The sequence below is a fragment of the Humulus lupulus genome, chromosome 8 (genome assembly GCF_963169125.1).
Source record: "Humulus lupulus chromosome 8, drHumLupu1.1, whole genome shotgun sequence".
In the NCBI taxonomy this organism is placed as follows: domain Eukaryota; kingdom Viridiplantae; phylum Streptophyta; class Magnoliopsida; order Rosales; family Cannabaceae; genus Humulus; species Humulus lupulus.
The window spans coordinates 6,614,130-6,633,103 of NC_084800.1; positions in this window are offsets into that span (position 1 = coordinate 6,614,130).

Here is an 18,974-nt window from a genome sequence, read left to right on the forward strand (position 1 = left end):
TGTGGACTCACATGCCTGCATTTAACATCATATTATAATATAATTCTCATAAACATGCATAAACACATTTAATGGCATAACTAAATAGTTATGGCCCTCCCGGCCTACTAATCCAGTCATTAAACCATAATAGGGAATCCGGGGCATTACACTATCTGTCAGAACGCCTAAGGCAGACTCTAATGTCTCAATGTGCCATTCGCCTGGAGGAAGAATAGAGGGCTAAAGTACCTTCTTCCTCGGAGATTTCTCTGGCAACAGGGATACATGGTGCAGACAAAGAAGCTGGCGCAACTGTCGACCAGGACGTTCCTCAAGATCCTCCATCCCCTTAGTCTTTTTCCCTTTTTTTTCTTTTGATAGTTTAATTACACGACCTCCTGGTCGTGATGTAAAGACACTGATTTTTTATTGCTGCGCGAGCAGCTATTTTTCTTTTAATCAGACAATTACATTTGAGCAATACTGCTCGTGGTGTAAAGTAATTCGTTTTTGATATTATAACATCTTTTTATTTTATTATAATATCTTGTTCGCATGACTGAACTTAGCATAGCACTTTGGTTTGATTTAACAAAATGACAAAATTTTGAAAAATACTCTAAGTACCCTAGCATGCTTTCACTTATTTTGCTCATGTGTTTACATACCTTTTAACGATATGCTTTGCTTACTTATCCTTATATGCCCCCCAAGTGATCGAGGAGCATTAGGTCCTTAGTCACTTGCCTTGACCAGAGCCTTTTCGAACATTACTTCTTGTAGCAATATAATTAGAATTATAATATAGCAAAACAACACACGTAATGAGCAAATACTTGTAATAAATACAATAATTGGCAAGAAATGACTGGCTGCGCACAGTCCCTTATATTTCTCGTAATAAATGGACAAAACATGTCTATACGAGTGATCAATAAGATCTTACACTTATAAGTGATCGGTCACATAAAATGACCAACCATTTTTCAAAACTTGTAAAAAGTAAAATTAATACAAGCCAATTCTTTAAGAAGAATTGTTTATTGGTAATACTTGCGTAGGTGTTCTCCATTCCAATAGCGAGGAACTAGATCTCCGTTTAAGTGAGCAAGTTCATAGGTGTCTGGGTGAAGGACTTCTTCAATCTGGTATGGCTCTTCCCAATTAGGTCCGAGTACTCCAGCAGCATGGTCGCGGGTGTTTAGAAAAACTCTTCAGAGTACAAGATCTCCAACGTTGAACTTTCTCTCTCGAACTTTAGAGTTAAAATATCGGGCGACTTTCTGCTGGTACGCAGCTACTCGGAGTTGGGCTTGTTCACGTTTCTCATCGATTGAGTCCAGGGATTCCATTAATAGCTGGCTATTCAAATCTTGATCGTACGTTATTCTGCGATGCGAAGGCGGATCTAACTCAACAGGCAACATAGCTTCATATCCATAAGCCAAAGAAAATGGAGTATGACCCGTTGCTGTTCGGTGGGAAGTTCTGTACGGCCAAAGTACTTCAGGAAATTGTTCTGGCCACGCCCCCTTACCTTCTTCTAGCCTTTTCTTCAGTGTATCCTTCAACGTTTTGTTGACTGCTTCAACTTGTCCATTCGCTTAGGGATGAGAAACTAAAGAAAAGCTCTTGATAATACCATGTCGCTCGCAGAAATTCGTGAATAAATCACTGTCAAACTGGGTGCCATTATCCAAGACGATTTTCCTTGGTAATCCACAGCGACAAATGATGTTTTTGATCACAAAATTCAGCACCTTCTTGGTCATTATGGTTGCAAGTTGTTCAGCCTCGGCCCATTTGGTGAAGTAGTCGATGGCAACCACAGCATATTTGACACTGCCTTTTCCCGTGGGCAAAGATCCGATTAGGTCGATACCCCAAACTGCAAACAGCCATGGGCTTTGCATCTGTTTAGCTCATTAGGGGTTGCTCGTGGGATTTTGGAGAATTTCTGGCATTTACCACACTTCCGCACGAATCCCATCGAGTCTTCATTCATCGTTGGCCAGAAATATCCTTGCCTTAGGATCTTTTTTGACAAACTTTGCCCCCCAGCGTGGTCTCCACAAAAACCTTTGTGTACCTCTTTCATCAATTCTTTGGCCTTCTCATTTTTAATACACCTGAGGAGTGGCAATGAGTATCCCCTTCGGCACAAAATTCCATCGACCAAGATATACCTAGCAGCCTGTCACTGAAGGGTCCTGGCTTTGTTTCTGTCCGTTGGTAACACACCCTGTGTAACGCCCTGGCTACCCCAGAACAGTTACGGTGAACAGTGAACCGGAAATTTGAGTCGCTACCCGAGTCCTTTGGTTAAAAACGTGATCTAAGTGTTATTATTAGGTTAAGGTGAAAAACCAGTAAAAAGGAAATGATACATTTCATTAAGTAAATAAACTGCTCATGAGCCTTTCAAAATGTTTACAAGCTGTTCATAATACAAAAGGGTCGCTACTGTTTCAAATTTACAATCCCCGCCGACCTAAGCGACAAAAATAGGGTAAACCCCTAGTCCCTCTGAGAACTCCTTGACCGTGGTGGTCAAGCGGCCCAATATGTACACCACATCGCCCAAGCTCTCCACTCAGGGTTGGGTGAGCTTATCCTTCCCTTTACCTGCACCACGTAGCACCCATGAGCCAAGGCCCAGCAAGAAAACACAATAAAGCATGATGTAATATCAACAATAATCATAATAGTCATTCAGGACCAACGGTCCAAAACAGATAGGTGACAATAGCCAAAAGTCACAAAAGCGGGTATAGCTCCCTCTAGCCATGTGACGATAGGGTCACCAGGGCTTATTTGATAAGTGGTTCTTTCATAAGTTTGATCAGGATAGGTGCATGGTGATTGGTCACCAACATAACCATCCTCCCGACTCTAGAGTCGTAACTAAGGACAGCGTCCCCCAGCCATGTGACAAACAGTCACCGGGGTCATATACCTTGGCTATGAACATCTGGTCCTAGGCCAGGCAAGCGCTTATAAGTTCTTCGACCTTAGGGTCGGTCCAGCATTAATGCCATAGAGTCATTCAATGCGTGTTCATCGTCTTTAGGGTCGGTCCCTGACTGGTCAGTGCCATAAACAAGTAATCAGCGTTCACTAGCATTTAATATGCAATCCATGTCCACATATGTCAACCAACATGCTATAATAACAAACCATGCATGTCATAAACATATACAGGGTGCAACTGTATTCATACACTGTTTTCTTACCTCAAGTTCGAGCGAGAAATAATATAAGAACGACCCTTGAGAACGATCAACCTTTAGATTCCTTAGCGGTTACCTAATCATAATCAATTATAATCCATTAATAAAATAAATCAATAAATGGTTCACAATCTAAAACCACACTCCCAGGATCAATTCCCCACTCTCGGGAATCTTAATATACTCAAACGGGGCAAAGGAACCAAACCCCGAGCCTTAAGGATCATTCCGAGCCCTAAAATAGGTTTGCTGAAAAATGGACCAGCGATGCAGCCCTATTAAATGGCGCTGCAGCCCTATAAGATGGCGCTGCAGCCCTATTTCCAAGTCAGAGAGCCCAGCTCTTTGCCCTGCCTAGCGTTGCTGCGCCAACTACAGACCAGAAACTTTCTGGTTCTTCTTCCTTGCGATTTCTCTTGAAACCAAACCATCCAAACCAATCCAAAACCTTACCAAAACACCCAATTCAACCCCTAAACTTCATCTACATCATACCCTCATCAAAACCCAATCAATCTTACACAAAAACTCCCATTGATTCCAACTATCCACACCAAAACTATAAGCTGAAAACTATAAAGAAAAACAGAGTATGGCTTGTTTTTCATGGATGAATTCTTACCCCAAATGGAATTTAAGTCCTCTTCAATGGATGAACCAAGTCTACAACTTCCAAGCTTTGATTTCCTAGCTTGTATCTTCAAATTGGGACCAAAAACTTCAAAGGAGAGATGAAGAAAGATGGTGTACGGGTTGGAGAAGAAAACCCTGTTTTTGTTCTGTTTTAATCTATAACCTTCTACAGCCAACTAAAGGGTAATATAAATCCTTCCAAATGACTAAAATACCCTTAAGTCACTTAAAGCTTCTAAAACTATTTCAAGGGTAAAATTGGTACTTTCCACTTAACCCGTTAATCATAATTAACGCTTCCCAATTCCCGCTAATCTCAATAATCTCAAACATCAATAATTCATATCCCGTTACCCTATTATCTCCGGTAACACTCTAATCATTAAAACACCCCGAGACTCACCTTGAGCCCCGGGCTCAAACCTGTTATGACCAAACCGATAAATCACATTTAAAGATCGTCTCATGCCGAAATACTCGAACCAATCCACATTATAATGTGGTCTCACAATATATCATTGACATGCAAACAAATATACAATTATGCCCTCAATGGGCCAAATTACCAAAACACCCCTGTAAACAAATGTGGACTCTCATGCATGCATTTAACATCATATTATAATATAATTCTCATAAACATGCATAAACGCTTTTAATGGCGTAATTAAACAGTTATGGCCCTCCCGGCCTACTGATCCGGCCATTTAACCATATAAGGGAATCCGGGGCATTACAACTATCCCCTCCTTACAGAAATTTCGTCCTCGAAATTTACCTGAACAGCTCGGGATACTGACTCCGCATATCTGACTCCAGCTCCCAGGTCGCCTCCTCGACCTTGCTGTTCCTCCACAATACCTTAACCAAAGGTATTGTCTTATTCCTAAGGGCTTTATCTTTTCTGTCAAGTATCTGAATAGGCTGCTCCTCAAAGGAGAGATCTGGCTCAAGCTCCAGATCTTCATAACTCAAAACATGACTCTCATCAGATACATACCTCCGAAGAGCGGATACATGGAACACATTATGCACAACCGACAATGCCGGAGGCAAAGCTAGCCTGTAAGCCACTTGACCAATCCTCTCCAGGATCTCAAATGGTCCTACAAACCTAGGACTCAGCTTGCCTTTCTTCCCAAACCTTTTCACCCCTTTCCATGGCAAGACTCTAAGGAAAACATAGTCTCCCACCTGGAACTCCACGTTCCTGCGTTTGGGATCTGCATAGCTCTTCTGTCTACTTTGTGAAGTAAGCATCCGAGCTCTAATCTTGTCAATAGCCTCACTGGTCCTCTGAACTGCTTCAGGACCTAAGTATCGCCTTTCACCTGTCTCATCCCAATAAATGGGAGATCTGCATTTCCTACCATACAGCATCTCATAAGGTGCAACTCCAATGGTAGATTGATAACTGTTATTATAGGAAAACTCTATCAAAGGCAGATACTTACTCCATGATCCACCAAAGTCCAGCACACATGCCCGCAGCATGTCTTCTAATATCTGGATTGTCCTCTCAGATTGCCCATCTGTCTAAGGATGATAAGCTGTACTGAACTTCAACTGTGTACCCATGGCCTTCTGTAAACTCCCCTAGAACTTGGAAGTAAAAGTAGGGTCCCGATCTAACACGATCGACCTAGGAGCTCCATGGAGGCGCACAATCTCTCTCACATAGAGATCTGCATACTGGTCAACTGTATAAGTAGTCCTCACTGGCAAGAAGTGAGCTGATTTGGTGTAGCGATCCACTATCACCCAAATAGAATCGTGCTGACCAACAATCCTGGGTAAGCCCACCACAGAGTCCATCGTGATGTCTTCCCACTTCCACTCTGGGATATCCAGAGGCTGCTCGCCATTCGTAAGTTCAGTGAATTCCGCAATGAAGTCAGCCAAGACTTGACCTTTTATTGCTGCTCGCGGTAAGTAAGATATGTCGAACTGCCCGAGTTCGACTACCCATTTTAGCAATCTACCTGCAGCCTCTGGTTTTTGCAAGACTTGTCGAAGAGGCTGGTCGGTCAAGACCGTAATTGGATGAGCTTGAAAGTAAGGTTGTAGCTTCCTAGAGGCCAAAACTAGGCAATCTGTTAGTTTCTCGATGGGCGGGTACCACTGTTCTGCTCCAATCAGCCTTTTTCTTATGTAGTAGACAACCTTCTGCACGCCTTTTTCTTCTCTTACTAAGACGGTACTAGCAGCGTATTCCGTGATTGCCAGGTAGATGAACAAAGTTTCTTTATCGACCGATTTTGACAGGATGGGTGGTTGCGCCATATGTGTTTTCAGTGCTTGAAAGGCCCGTTTGCACTCCTCTGTCCATTTGAACTTCTTATTGCCTCTAAGTAGATTGAAGAATGGGGCGCACTTATCTGTTGACTTTGAAATAAATCTACTATGAGCGGCAATTCTTCCGATTAAGCTTTGAACATCCTTGACCTTTGCTGGCGACTTCATATCGATCAGGGCTTTAATTTTTTCGGGATTGGCTTCAATTCCTCTCGAGTTAACTATAAATCCAAAGAACTTCCCTGATCCTACTCCGAAGGAGCATTTAAGGGGATTTAGCTTCATCTGATATTTGTTCAAGACGCTGAAGCACTCCTGTAAATCCCTTACATGCCCTTCTGCTTTCTTTGACTTGACCAGCATGTTGTCGACGTAGACCTCCATGTTTGTGCCGATCAACTCATTAAACATGTGGTTGACGAGTCTCTGGTAAGTCGCACCAGCGTTTTTCAGACCGAAAGGCATCACTTTGTAACAGTAGAGCCCGGTATCAGTCCGAAAGCTAGTGTGATCTTCATCAGGGGGATGCATACTAATTTGGTTATACCCGGAGTATGCATCCATGAATGAGAGGATCTCATGTCCTGCAGTGGCATCGACCAGCTGGTCGATCCTTGGGAGTGGGAAGCAATCTTTGGGGTAGGCTTTATTTAGGTCTGTAAAATCCACTCACGTACGCCACTTGTCATTCAACTTGGGCACTAGTACGGGATTAGAGACCCACGATGGATAAAATGTCACCCTGATGAACCCATTCTCCTTCAGCTTCTTGACTTCTTATTTTAAGGCCCTTGATCTATCTTTGTCGAGCAGCCTTCTTTTTTGTTGCACTGGTGGAAAACTCTTGTCGATGTTTAAGACATGGCTGATGACTGCAGGATCTATCCCAACCATGTCTTTGTGTGACCAGGCAAAGACCTCCTGATTCCTCCTTAAAAACTCCACCAGTGCGTGTTTTGTTGTTGTCTCTAAGTTTTTACCAACTTTCACAACTCTGGTCGGATTTTCTTCATCTAGTTGGACCTCTTCAAGGCCCTCGATGGGTCTCACTTCTTCTTCAAAATCCCCAAAGCGAGGATCCAAATCCCTATCCTCACTTTGGGCAATGCCCTATTTGGTGACATTATCACCCGAGTGGCCCTGAACATCAGTTTCCATTTGCAACTCTTTCCGGTGGCGCCTCTCGATACACCCTTCTTTGCCTTGGTGATCGAGGAGTTGTAGCATTCCCTCGCTTCCCGCTGGTTTCCCAATATGCAACCTATCCCGGGGTCTGTTGGGAATTTCATGGCGAGGTGCCATATCGAGGTGACGGCTCATAGGTCGACTAAAATCAGTCTCCCAATTACAGCATTGTATGCCGAAGGACAATCAACTACTATAAAAGTAGTGAGTAATGTCCTATTAGTAGGTGCGGTGCCTGCTGTAATTGGGAGTCTAATTGACCCTGTTGGGGCAAGCCCTTCTCCGGAAAAACCATAAATGGTTTGGTTGCATGGCTCCAGGTCCTTTACGGACAACTTCATTCTTTCCAGCGAGGACTTGTATAGGATATTGACCGAACTTCCTGTATCGACCAATACCCTCTTCACCATCATGTTTGCAATCTGCACGTCCACAGCCAGCGGATCAGAGTGTGGGAATTGCACGTGCTGGGCGTCGTCGTCAGAGAAGATTATCAGTTCCTCCTCTGTTCAAGCCTTTCTTGGTGCTCGATCCTCGACACTCATTATCTTGATATCTTGGTCGTGGCGCAGGGTTCGAGCGTATCTGTAACGACCCTAAGGTAGGGTACGTCTGCCACATACTCGTAATTCTAGGGTTTACGAGTATGTAAGGCACTTGACCAAAAGAATTAAATAAAATGATACGAAGAAATACAGAAAAATTTAAAACTTTTATATAAACTTATTAGTAGAAATTATTACACGTATGAATACTTTAAATTTAAGGCAGCCATATGAAAACTCTAAACCATTATTGCATTGCTACTGAGTCCGTGCTCCACAAGTTGCTCAACAGCTAAAGCCACACCTGGAAAAATGTTGGAAAATAACATAATGAGCTAACGCTCAGTAAGCAAATCTCATGCATACACATACACATGAATGTCGTGAGTTTGTAGTGCACATATACTAATATGCTGACTTATATACTTATGAATTTCATTTATTGCTCATGCACTTTCAAACTTTACTTTTATGCTCTTTCTTTTAGTTTCACATTTTTATGGGCCCAATATCACTTGTGCACACTGTTTGATTCAGCCAATGCCTGCAGGGCTTGTTACACATATCATATAGAATCCCATGGGTTCTCCTCCGGCTAGCCATCATCTCAGCTAGGCTCATCATAACACTCATTTCATCGTTGCCATAGCTGCCATACTTATTACACATATGGAGGAGAAAGACGGAAACATGGCAAACATATCTGAATGGTCAACTCTGACCTAGCCCACACTAGTGGGCAGCCACTATAAGTCTTATAGACTTCCGTCTTCTTTACTGAACTTACTTGATTGCTTCATCGAAACAGTGGCACCCTTTTTAACATCTTATTATCACTTCGCTTAAGCCTTGTGTCATTAAAATGTTTAACTTTACATAAAACTTTTCAAGGCATTTCATAACTTTTTTCATATTCATATGCATGGTCTTATATCACATAATAATGTATCACATAACTGTACATGCCATGCATACATGCTGATGCTGAAATGCCAATGTTCATGTTCATGATTCATGTTGATGGTATTCAATCAAGGCATTGTATCACATCTCATATAACTCAAAACATCTTTAGTCATAATACATGAAGCTTTGGGTTGGTGGCGTTGTTATACCTTAACGTAGAGCTATGGCTCAGGTCTAAGGTTTCCAGCCTAAAAACTTAAACGCTTCATATATCATAACATATAACAAATCATGAACATAGAGTAATCCACATATCCATCAACATAAGAACACATACTTGCACATAATTCATATCATTCTTAACCAAGTAAGACATCTTTCACATATCACAGAATTCATCAATTACATATCACACAACACCCTTATGGTGTTCATATAACCATTCTTCACATACTTATCATATGCATCATCATCATACCATACTTAACTCATCAGATGTACACAATCAATGTAGTCATGCATCTTACACTTAAGCACAAAAGGTGAGATTTACTTACCTTAGGTCCTTAGCTTATTTTAAAACGGCTCACCAAGAGTCAATCAATCAAATCCATACAAATCCTATTCAAGGCACATAATTTATTAAATTCTATCTAATCCGTAAATATACACTATTGATAGTGTATATTAATCATACCAGAAACTATATAAATGATAATAATAATTATAATCCTAACAACAATAATAATTATCGTCTATAATTAAACTTATTTCGATATTAATAACAAAATACTTCAATAGCAATACGTATATGGATGTATATATTCAAATAGTCATTTTATAAAAGAAATCATATTTGTAACATAAAGTTGTAATAATCAATATAATGATAATAATATAAATATAAATATTTATATTATTATTAATTAGTCATAATATCAATTCCAGTGATATAATAAATATACTTTCTCCAAACTTCACTGGTCTTACAAATATCAATAACTGTAGGAAACTAATATTTGATATTATTTTAATATTCAAATATTAATATACAATAATAATGGTTAGATAATAGGTTTACTATAAATCATACTTTTCATATATATATATATGAATCTGTATTCTTGATTTACTTAACAAAATAATAACAATAATAATTAAAATTACTTAATCATAATAATTTCCATATTAATATAAAATCAATTAAATATGTATTTTTATACTTGATTTAATATCTAATATTTTCTAGAAAATTAGACAGCACAACGGCTATAAAGTGGACAATTCCAAAATCAAAACCTGTATAAAAAATATATATAATCCCAGACATCCAGTAAATTACAGAAAATATTCCATATATCAATAATATATAATTATATACCATAAATACACATAATAACAATTACTCTAATCAATCACAATTAAATCACAATATATAGGTTAAAGAAATTATACCAAAATGATCGGGTTCCACAATAAGTCAAACGATGATTTTCTGAGACTCAAAACGTACTTCGGAACCTCGAACACTAAGTTTCGACCGTCGATCTACGGTGGATCGCGGTGGCTCGTGGTGGGCCCACCACCCAACTATGGTAGATGTAGGAACAAGTTATTGGGTTTTGAAGCCCACAACACGAGGAGCACGATGGTGGTGACGGATCGGAAAACGGATGCCCGAGGTGGCCGAATCGCAACTTTAAAGTCGCGGGGTGGCCGAACTTAAATCGAGTGGTTGAGGCGTTTAATCGGCGAGTGAGCTCTAGATTCCCGCGTTGGTCGATAGTTCGGAGGCCTCTGAATCCAACGGTCCGGCGCGTGGCTAAAAATGGTGGCCGGAAAGTACTCCTGCGTCGTCGGCAACAGTGATACGTAGAGGAGAGAGAGAGAGAGAGAGAGAGAGAGAGAGAGAGAGAGAGAGAGAGGTTTTCTGAGGAGAGAGAGAGAGACTCGGGTAAATAAAGAAAGGCTGAAGCCTTTTCTTTTTTTTTTTTCTTTTTTTTTTTTTTTCTTTTTTTTTTTTTTAAATTATTTTTAAAATTACACTTGGACCCAAAATATTAAAATTCTTTTCAAATAAGCCCTTTAGCAAAACTTTCTTAATTTTATAAAAATCCCCAATTAAAATTATATGACATTTGGGTCCAATACTTGACTACTCAAGTTTCTCTCTCTTTAATCTCATTAAAAACATAAAATCATATTTTAAACACTATTTTTCCATTACTATTTCTTAAATTTGTAAAGTTGTACATTTTATGTATTAAAACTTTGATTTATAATAAATAAATGTATTATGAAAATGTTGGATATTACAATCCTTCCCCCGTTAAAATAATTTCGTCCTCAAAATTTCAAACTAAAATTTGATAATCGGAGACAATAACTACCATTACAAATAAACAGAACAACATTTCACAGCATAAGATTTTATACACAACACTTACTTTCACCCCGAAAACAAAACTTATTCCTGACTTCTTGTAATCCTTATCATATATAAAAAGGCGAGGATGTGTAAACACCTCACATGAGGACTACAATATAGATAGAAAGGAAATAAGCTATAACAATAGTATAAATTACAATGAATGTATACGAAAATACAAACGAATCCTCATCATCCATACTTTTGAACACAAACCACATAACGTAAGAAGAGAAAATGACCATCATCATGAAAACATCCTTGATCTTCATGTCTTACAGTCAATTTTTTTTTTTTTTTTTTTTTTTTTTTTTTTTTAAGCAGATGCAATTGACTGGTTATACCTTGATAATAGATGCTAAATTGAGCAACAAGTTTGTTCAATAGAAAGTTTTTCGGCATAAAAAAATTGGATAACTAGAAAACAATTATATAGCCGATGAAGATTATTCTTTAAAACCAAGTCTCTGTGAAACCCTTTCGTTGTCAAAACCGACTTCTTGCCCTGAATGAGAAATAGTGAGATAGGCCATTCATTAGGTACCAGTTCAGAAAAGCCTGACTCTCATTCTTTCTCTAAGAAAACATTTAAAAATCAAAATTGTTTCCAAATGTATAAAATAATAAAGGGCATATTGATACTATGCTAGAATGCAAATAACCGTGGCCACTCGGAAATTCACACACTTAGCTTAGTATCCCTTCATTGAATAAAACATGGGATAAGTCTTGACTGACCAATCCACCACTTCATCTACGAAAACGAATAATTCTCACATGTCTAATAAGTTAGACATGTCTCATTTCAACACCTATACCAATAATACTCAGTCATCACTTCACACAAGTAATACATTATCTTACTTTCGGGATAAAACAGCTAATATACTATAATTTAATCGCCGAAAGTAATTCACACTACAGAATAATTCAGTAAATAACATTTATCACCTCGATTCATTCAACAATTTACAAATTGTTTCCATGTTCAAATCAGGATCGCAAAATCAATAGAAGTGATTTCCATGTCGACAACATCTAATAAGTTTGACTTTCATCATCAGAGAGGATAGCGTAACACATTGAACAAGATAAAATCTGTGATATCTATCTTGAAAACAAACAAATTCAAGGATCCAATGACCCAACAGTTCAACACATTTTTCTATAAATAAAATTCATCACATACACACTAAAACACAATCAATCTCAAGCTTTTGAAAACCAAATCATTATTACTTCCGTCCATTACTCAAGCTAAGCAACCCATGGCATCCTCATCATCTCAGCTGAACTTAGACCTAACTTTAGCTTTACCTGAGCCAAATCTTCCCACTATCGAATCTTCACCACAAATTTCTGCACCCCTACCACAGCTAATGGTGTATCCTACGGTACACATCCCAGAACGAAATACTCAATTTCCCAGAGTTTGGCTTCCTAAATTTTATTCTGATACTGGCCTTGTCACGGTGGAGGATTCAGCTATGCTCGATAAAAAGGTGGCCATTAGTATAGGTCAAAGCATACTCACCCCTAAAGACCAAATAATTTTATCCCATAGGTCAGACCTACAAGCTGTAAAAGATTCCTTAGTTCTTACCACTCAGGCGGCAGCATCGGTCTCAAACCTAGGCCAACGGGTTCTTGCAAGAGAACAAGAGGTTGACCACTTGAAAAGGTATATAGAAACACAAAAACAAGAGATGATAACCATTAGAAATGCCAACAAGGCATTGACTCGAGTGAAGGAGAAGTTGGTTAAGGAGAATGGGACTTTAACTACACTTCTTGCTAACTACTCAGTCGATATGAAGGAAAAATTTCAGACACTGCAAACTACTGGGGAGACCCTTAGAGTTGAACAACAAAAGTTGATTGACGAGGTAGAACGTGTCCAAAACCCCAATCCTTAATGTATTATGTATTTTTTTTTTTTTTATATATTACTACTGTTTCACTAAAGTCTCTTATTATGTGTGCTCTCAGCAACAACCTAAAACTTTGCTCTCCAAAACACTAACATGACATATTAACCCTTAACACACTAACTGAACTGATAGGTCACTTTCAAAGCTTGAGAATATCAATTAACAATCCAAACATCGACATCGATAAATCATCAATTATTTATCACATCAATAATAAAGGCATGCATTCAGATAAATAACAAACTTCAATTTCTCTACCGTGCATGAGAATATTCATTTAATCCAAACTCATACTTATATCATGGAAACTCAAACACACAATGAGTTTCTAATACAATTATACAACATCATTAACATACATTAACTAAAATATGGATAAATTATACTAACCATTAACGTGTGGCTTGTCTTGTGGCGGAACTCAGTAGCATTTCAGATCCCAAAATCTAATAACATAACGAGTATACGACATCTACAAACTCAAAGCTCTGATACCATTTGTAACGACCCTAAGGTAGGGTACGTCTGCCACATACTCGTAATTCTAGGGTTTACGAGTATGTAAGGCACTTGACCAAAAGAATTAAATAAAATGATACGAAGAAATACAGAAAAATTTAAAACTTTTATATAAACTTATTAGTAGAAATTATTACACGTATGAATACTTTAAATTTAAGGCAGCCATATGAAAACTCTAAACCATTATTGCATTGCTACTGAGTCCGTGCTCCACAAGTTGCTCAACAGCTAAAGCCACACCTGGAAAAATGTTGGAAAATAACATAATGAGCTAACGCTCAGTAAGCAAATCTCATGCATACACATACACATGAATGTCGTGAGTTTGTAGTGCACATATACTAATATGCTGACTTATATACTTATGAATTTCATTTATTGCTCATGCACTTTCAAACTTTACTTTTATGCTCTTTCTTTTAGTTTCACATTTTTATGGGCCCAATATCACTTGTGCACACTGTTTGATTCAGCCAATGCCTGCAGGGCTTGTTACACATATCATATAGAATCCCATGGGTTCTCCTCCGGCTAGCCATCATCTCAGCTAGGCTCATCATAACACTCATTTCATCGTTGCCATAGCTGCCATACTTATTACACATATGGAGGAGAAAGACGGAAACATGGCAAACATATCTGAATGGTCAACTCTGACCTAGCCCACACTAGTGGGCAGCCACTATAAGTCTTATAGACTTCCGTCTTCTTTACTGAACTTACTTGATTGCTTCATCGAAACAGTGGCACCCTTTTTAACATCTTATTATCACTTCGCTTAAGCCTTGTGTCATTAAAATGTTTAACTTTACATAAAACTTTTCAAGGCATTTCATAACTTTTTTCATATTCATATGCATGGTCTTATATCACATAATAATGTATCACATAACTGTACATGCCATGCATACATGCTGATGCTGAAATGCCAATGTTCATGTTCATGATTCATGTTGATGGTATTCAATCAAGGCATTGTATCACATCTCATATAACTCAAAACATCTTTAGTCATAATACATGAAGCTTTGGGTTGGTGGCGTTGTTATACCTTAACGTAGAGCTATGGCTCAGGTCTAAGGTTTCCAGCCTAAAAACTTAAACGCTTCATATATCATAACATATAACAAATCATGAACATAGAGTAATCCACATATCCATCAACATAAGAACACATACTTGCACATAATTCATATCATTCTTAACCAAGTAAGACATCTTTCACATATCACAGAATTCATCAATTACATATCACACAACACCCTTATGGTGTTCATATAACCATTCTTCACATACTTATCATATGCATCATCATCATACCATACTTAACTCATCAGATGTACACAATCAATGTAGTCATGCATCTTACACTTAAGCACAAAAGGTGAGATTTACTTACCTTAGGTCCTTAGCTTATTTTAAAACGGCTCACCAAGAGTCAATCAATCAAATCCATACAAATCCTATTCAAGGCACATAATTTATTAAATTCTATCTAATCCGTAAATATACACTATTGATAGTGTATATTAATCATACCAGAAACTATATAAATGATAATAATAATTATAATCCTAACAACAATAATAATTATCGTCTATAATTAAACTTATTTCGATATTAATAACAAAATACTTCAATAGCAATACGTATATGGATGTATATATTCAAATAGTCATTTTATAAAAGAAATCATATTTGTAACATAAAGTTGTAATAATCAATATAATGATAATAATATAAATATAAATATTTATATTATTATTAATTAGTCATAATATCAATTCCAGTGATATAATAAATATACTTTCTCCAAACTTCACTGGTCTTACAAATATCAATAACTGTAGGAAACTAATATTTGATATTATTTTAATATTCAAATATTAATATACAATAATAATGGTTAGATAATAGGTTTACTATAAATCATACTTTTCATATATATATATATGAATCTGTATTCTTGATTTACTTAACAAAATAATAACAATAATAATTAAAATTACTTAATCATAATAATTTCCATATTAATATAAAATCAATTAAATATGTATTTTTATACTTGATTTAATATCTAATATTTTCTAGAAAATTAGACAGCACAACGGCTATAAAGTGGACAATTCCAAAATCAAAACCTGTATAAAAAATATATATAATCCCAGACATCCAGTAAATTACAGAAAATATTCCATATATCAATAATATATAATTATATACCATAAATACACATAATAACAATTACTCTAATCAATCACAATTAAATCACAATATATAGGTTAAAGAAATTATACCAAAATGATCGGGTTCCACAATAAGTCAAACGATGATTTTCTGAGACTCAAAACGTACTTCGGAACCTCGAACACTAAGTTTCGACCGTCGATCTACGGTGGATCGCGGTGGCTCGTGGTGGGCCCACCACCCAACTATGGTAGATGTAGGAACAAGTTATTGGGTTTTGAAGCCCACAACACGAGGAGCACGATGGTGGTGACGGATCGGAAAACGGATGCCCGAGGTGGCCGAATCGCAACTTTAAAGTCGCGGGGTGGCCGAACTTAAATCGAGTGGTTGAGGCGTTTAATCGGCGAGTGAGCTCTAGATTCCCGCGTTGGTCGATAGTTCGGAGGCCTCTGAATCCAACGGTCCGGCGCGTGGCTAAAAATGGTGGCCGGAAAGTACTCCTGCGTCGTCGGCAACAGTGATACGTAGAGGAGAGAGAGAGAGAGAGAGAGAGAGAGAGAGAGAGAGAGAGAGGTTTTCTGAGGAGAGAGAGAGAGACTCGGGTAAATAAAGAAAGGCTGAAGCCTTTTCTTTTTTTTTTTCTTTTTTTTTTTTTTTCTTTTTTTTTTTTTAAATTATTTTTAAAATTACACTTGGACCCAAAATATTAAAATTCTTTTCAAATAAGCCCTTTAGCAAAACTTTCTTAATTTTATAAAAATCCCCAATTAAAATTATATGACATTTGGGTCCAATACTTGACTACTCAAGTTTCTCTCTCTTTAATCTCATTAAAAACATAAAATCATATTTTAAACACTATTTTTCCATTACTATTTCTTAAATTTGTAAAGTTGTACATTTTATGTATTAAAACTTTGATTTATAATAAATAAATGTATTATGAAAATGTTGGATATTACAGTATCGTTCCCTTGCCTTCCCACTATCTCCTACAAGATGCGGGCCTCCACAGATGGTGAGTAGAGTGCCTACCACAGGAGCTGGCTGTAAAGGTGGCGAGCGTTGGCGTGCAGGCGCCTGCTCGTTTCCACCTTGAGCCTCTCGTTGAGAACCTCTTGCGGCTCGCACATATCTTCTTAAATGTCCCTGCCTTATCAGGAATTCAATCTCGTCCTTTAGCTGGTTACACTCGTTTGTATCATGCCCGTAGTCGTTGTGAAAACGACAGAACTTTGTTGTATCTCTCTTGGAGATATCTTTCCTTATGGGTGCGGATTGTTTGTAGGGCACGTTTGAGCTGGTCGCCTGATAGACCTCAGCTCGGCTTTCGACAAGGGCAGTGTAGTTGGTGAATCTTGGTGCATACCGACTGCCTTTGTGGCGCTTACTCTCGGAGGTCGAGGGTTCATTGTTCGCCCGCTTTCCACCATTTCTACCGTTGCTATTCTCGTTGCCTTTGTCGTTGCAATTGGGTTTTTCTGACCCATTAGCGGCTTTGGAGGGATCTTCCTTGGGCCCCTTGTCTTTCTCTGGCGATTTCCCTTCGTTGGCAGTCGCGTCTTCGAGCTTGATGTACCGATCAGCTCGATCTAAGAACTCTTGGGTGCTCCTTACCCCATTCTTTCTGAGGCTGCTCTAGAGGGGTGAATGGCGTCTAACCCCAGCAGTTAGGCCCATCATCTTACCTTCATCGCCCACAGTCTTGGCTCCAGCTGCAGCTCGCATGAAGCGTTGAACGTACTCCTTCAATGACTCTCCCTCTTTCTTGCGTATTTCGACCAGCTGGTTGGCTTCAGTGGGGTGCACGCGACCCGCATAGAACTGTCCGTAAAACTCCTTCAAGAACATTTCCCATGTACTATACTAGCAGGAGGGAACTTAAAGAACCACTCCTGGGCGGTGTCAGACAGCGTTGCGGGGAAGATGCGACAACGGGTATCTTCTGACACCTTTTGTATATCCATTTGTATCTCAAACTTATTAACGTGAGATACTGGGTCTCCATACCCGTCAAAATTTAGCAGTGTTGGCATCTTGAATTTACTGGGGGTTTCAGCCACAACAATCCTCTGTACGAAAGGGGTACCTCTCCTCTGATCATACTCAATGTGGGATGTTCGCCCCCCGACCAGCTGCTGCACCGCCTGGTTCAAGGCATCGATCTGGGCCTGAACAGCTTCTGGGATTGCTGGGGCCACTGGTGCCGGGGGAACGTACTCATCGTGCCTTTCCCGGCGGTCGTTAAGTACGTCCCTCAGATCATTGTCTTTTCGCCGCTTCTCACTGGCTCCCAGCCAACTAAAGACGTTCTGCTGCTTGGGCTGCTCCCCAACGTTATGGCCCGCTGGTCGGTCCTCTCTAGATGGTGGGCTTCTGCCTCCACCTCTTTCTTTGTTCCTCCAACCAGCATTTCTTCTGCCGGAATCAGCTTCATTGTAGTCGTGGCCATCTCTGAATCGTGGCTGACTATGGTGTGACTGGTTATTCACTTTGTTGCCTCCTTGGGCTGGCATTTCCCGAGCGTTAGGGGGAGGCCTGCGCTGGTTAGTGGGTCCCCGTCAATTGTGATGCTGTGGGGGGCCCCTGACCGCAGAGCCTGTCTCGGAGTGCCTCCTGTTGGCAGAAGGACGCTGCCCCATGCTCGGTAGATTCGACTCTTCATCCCCTAGGCGTCTAGGGTTGCGGGGTGGTTGCCCCAACCTATTCTGCCTCAGGCGCAGGGGATTGCCTTGACCAACCTGAGATGGAGGCTGCTGCTCAGGATCCCTAGGGGGGACATCATCCTGAGCCACAGGCAGCTGCTCCGGCCTTTAAGGGCTTACTGGCTGGAGCGGAGGACTAGGATTGGGACCCCTTTGAGGCGGCCCATTTGGTGGCTGTTCTGGCTGGGAGGTTGGCGCAACCTGATTCCTAGCCAGCTGGATGTCTGCTTCAAGGGCGGCCATTGCATCCCTCTGTCGATGATCCATCTCAGCCTGCCGCTCGTTCAGCTCCTGACGATGGCGTTCTATTTCTCTTTGCTACGACGCCATTATCTCTGCAGCATTCTCTTGATTGACCCTCAGATTGGCCAACTCATCCTGCAACACCCCCAATGTTGCTTTCAAGGTTTCAAAATCTAACT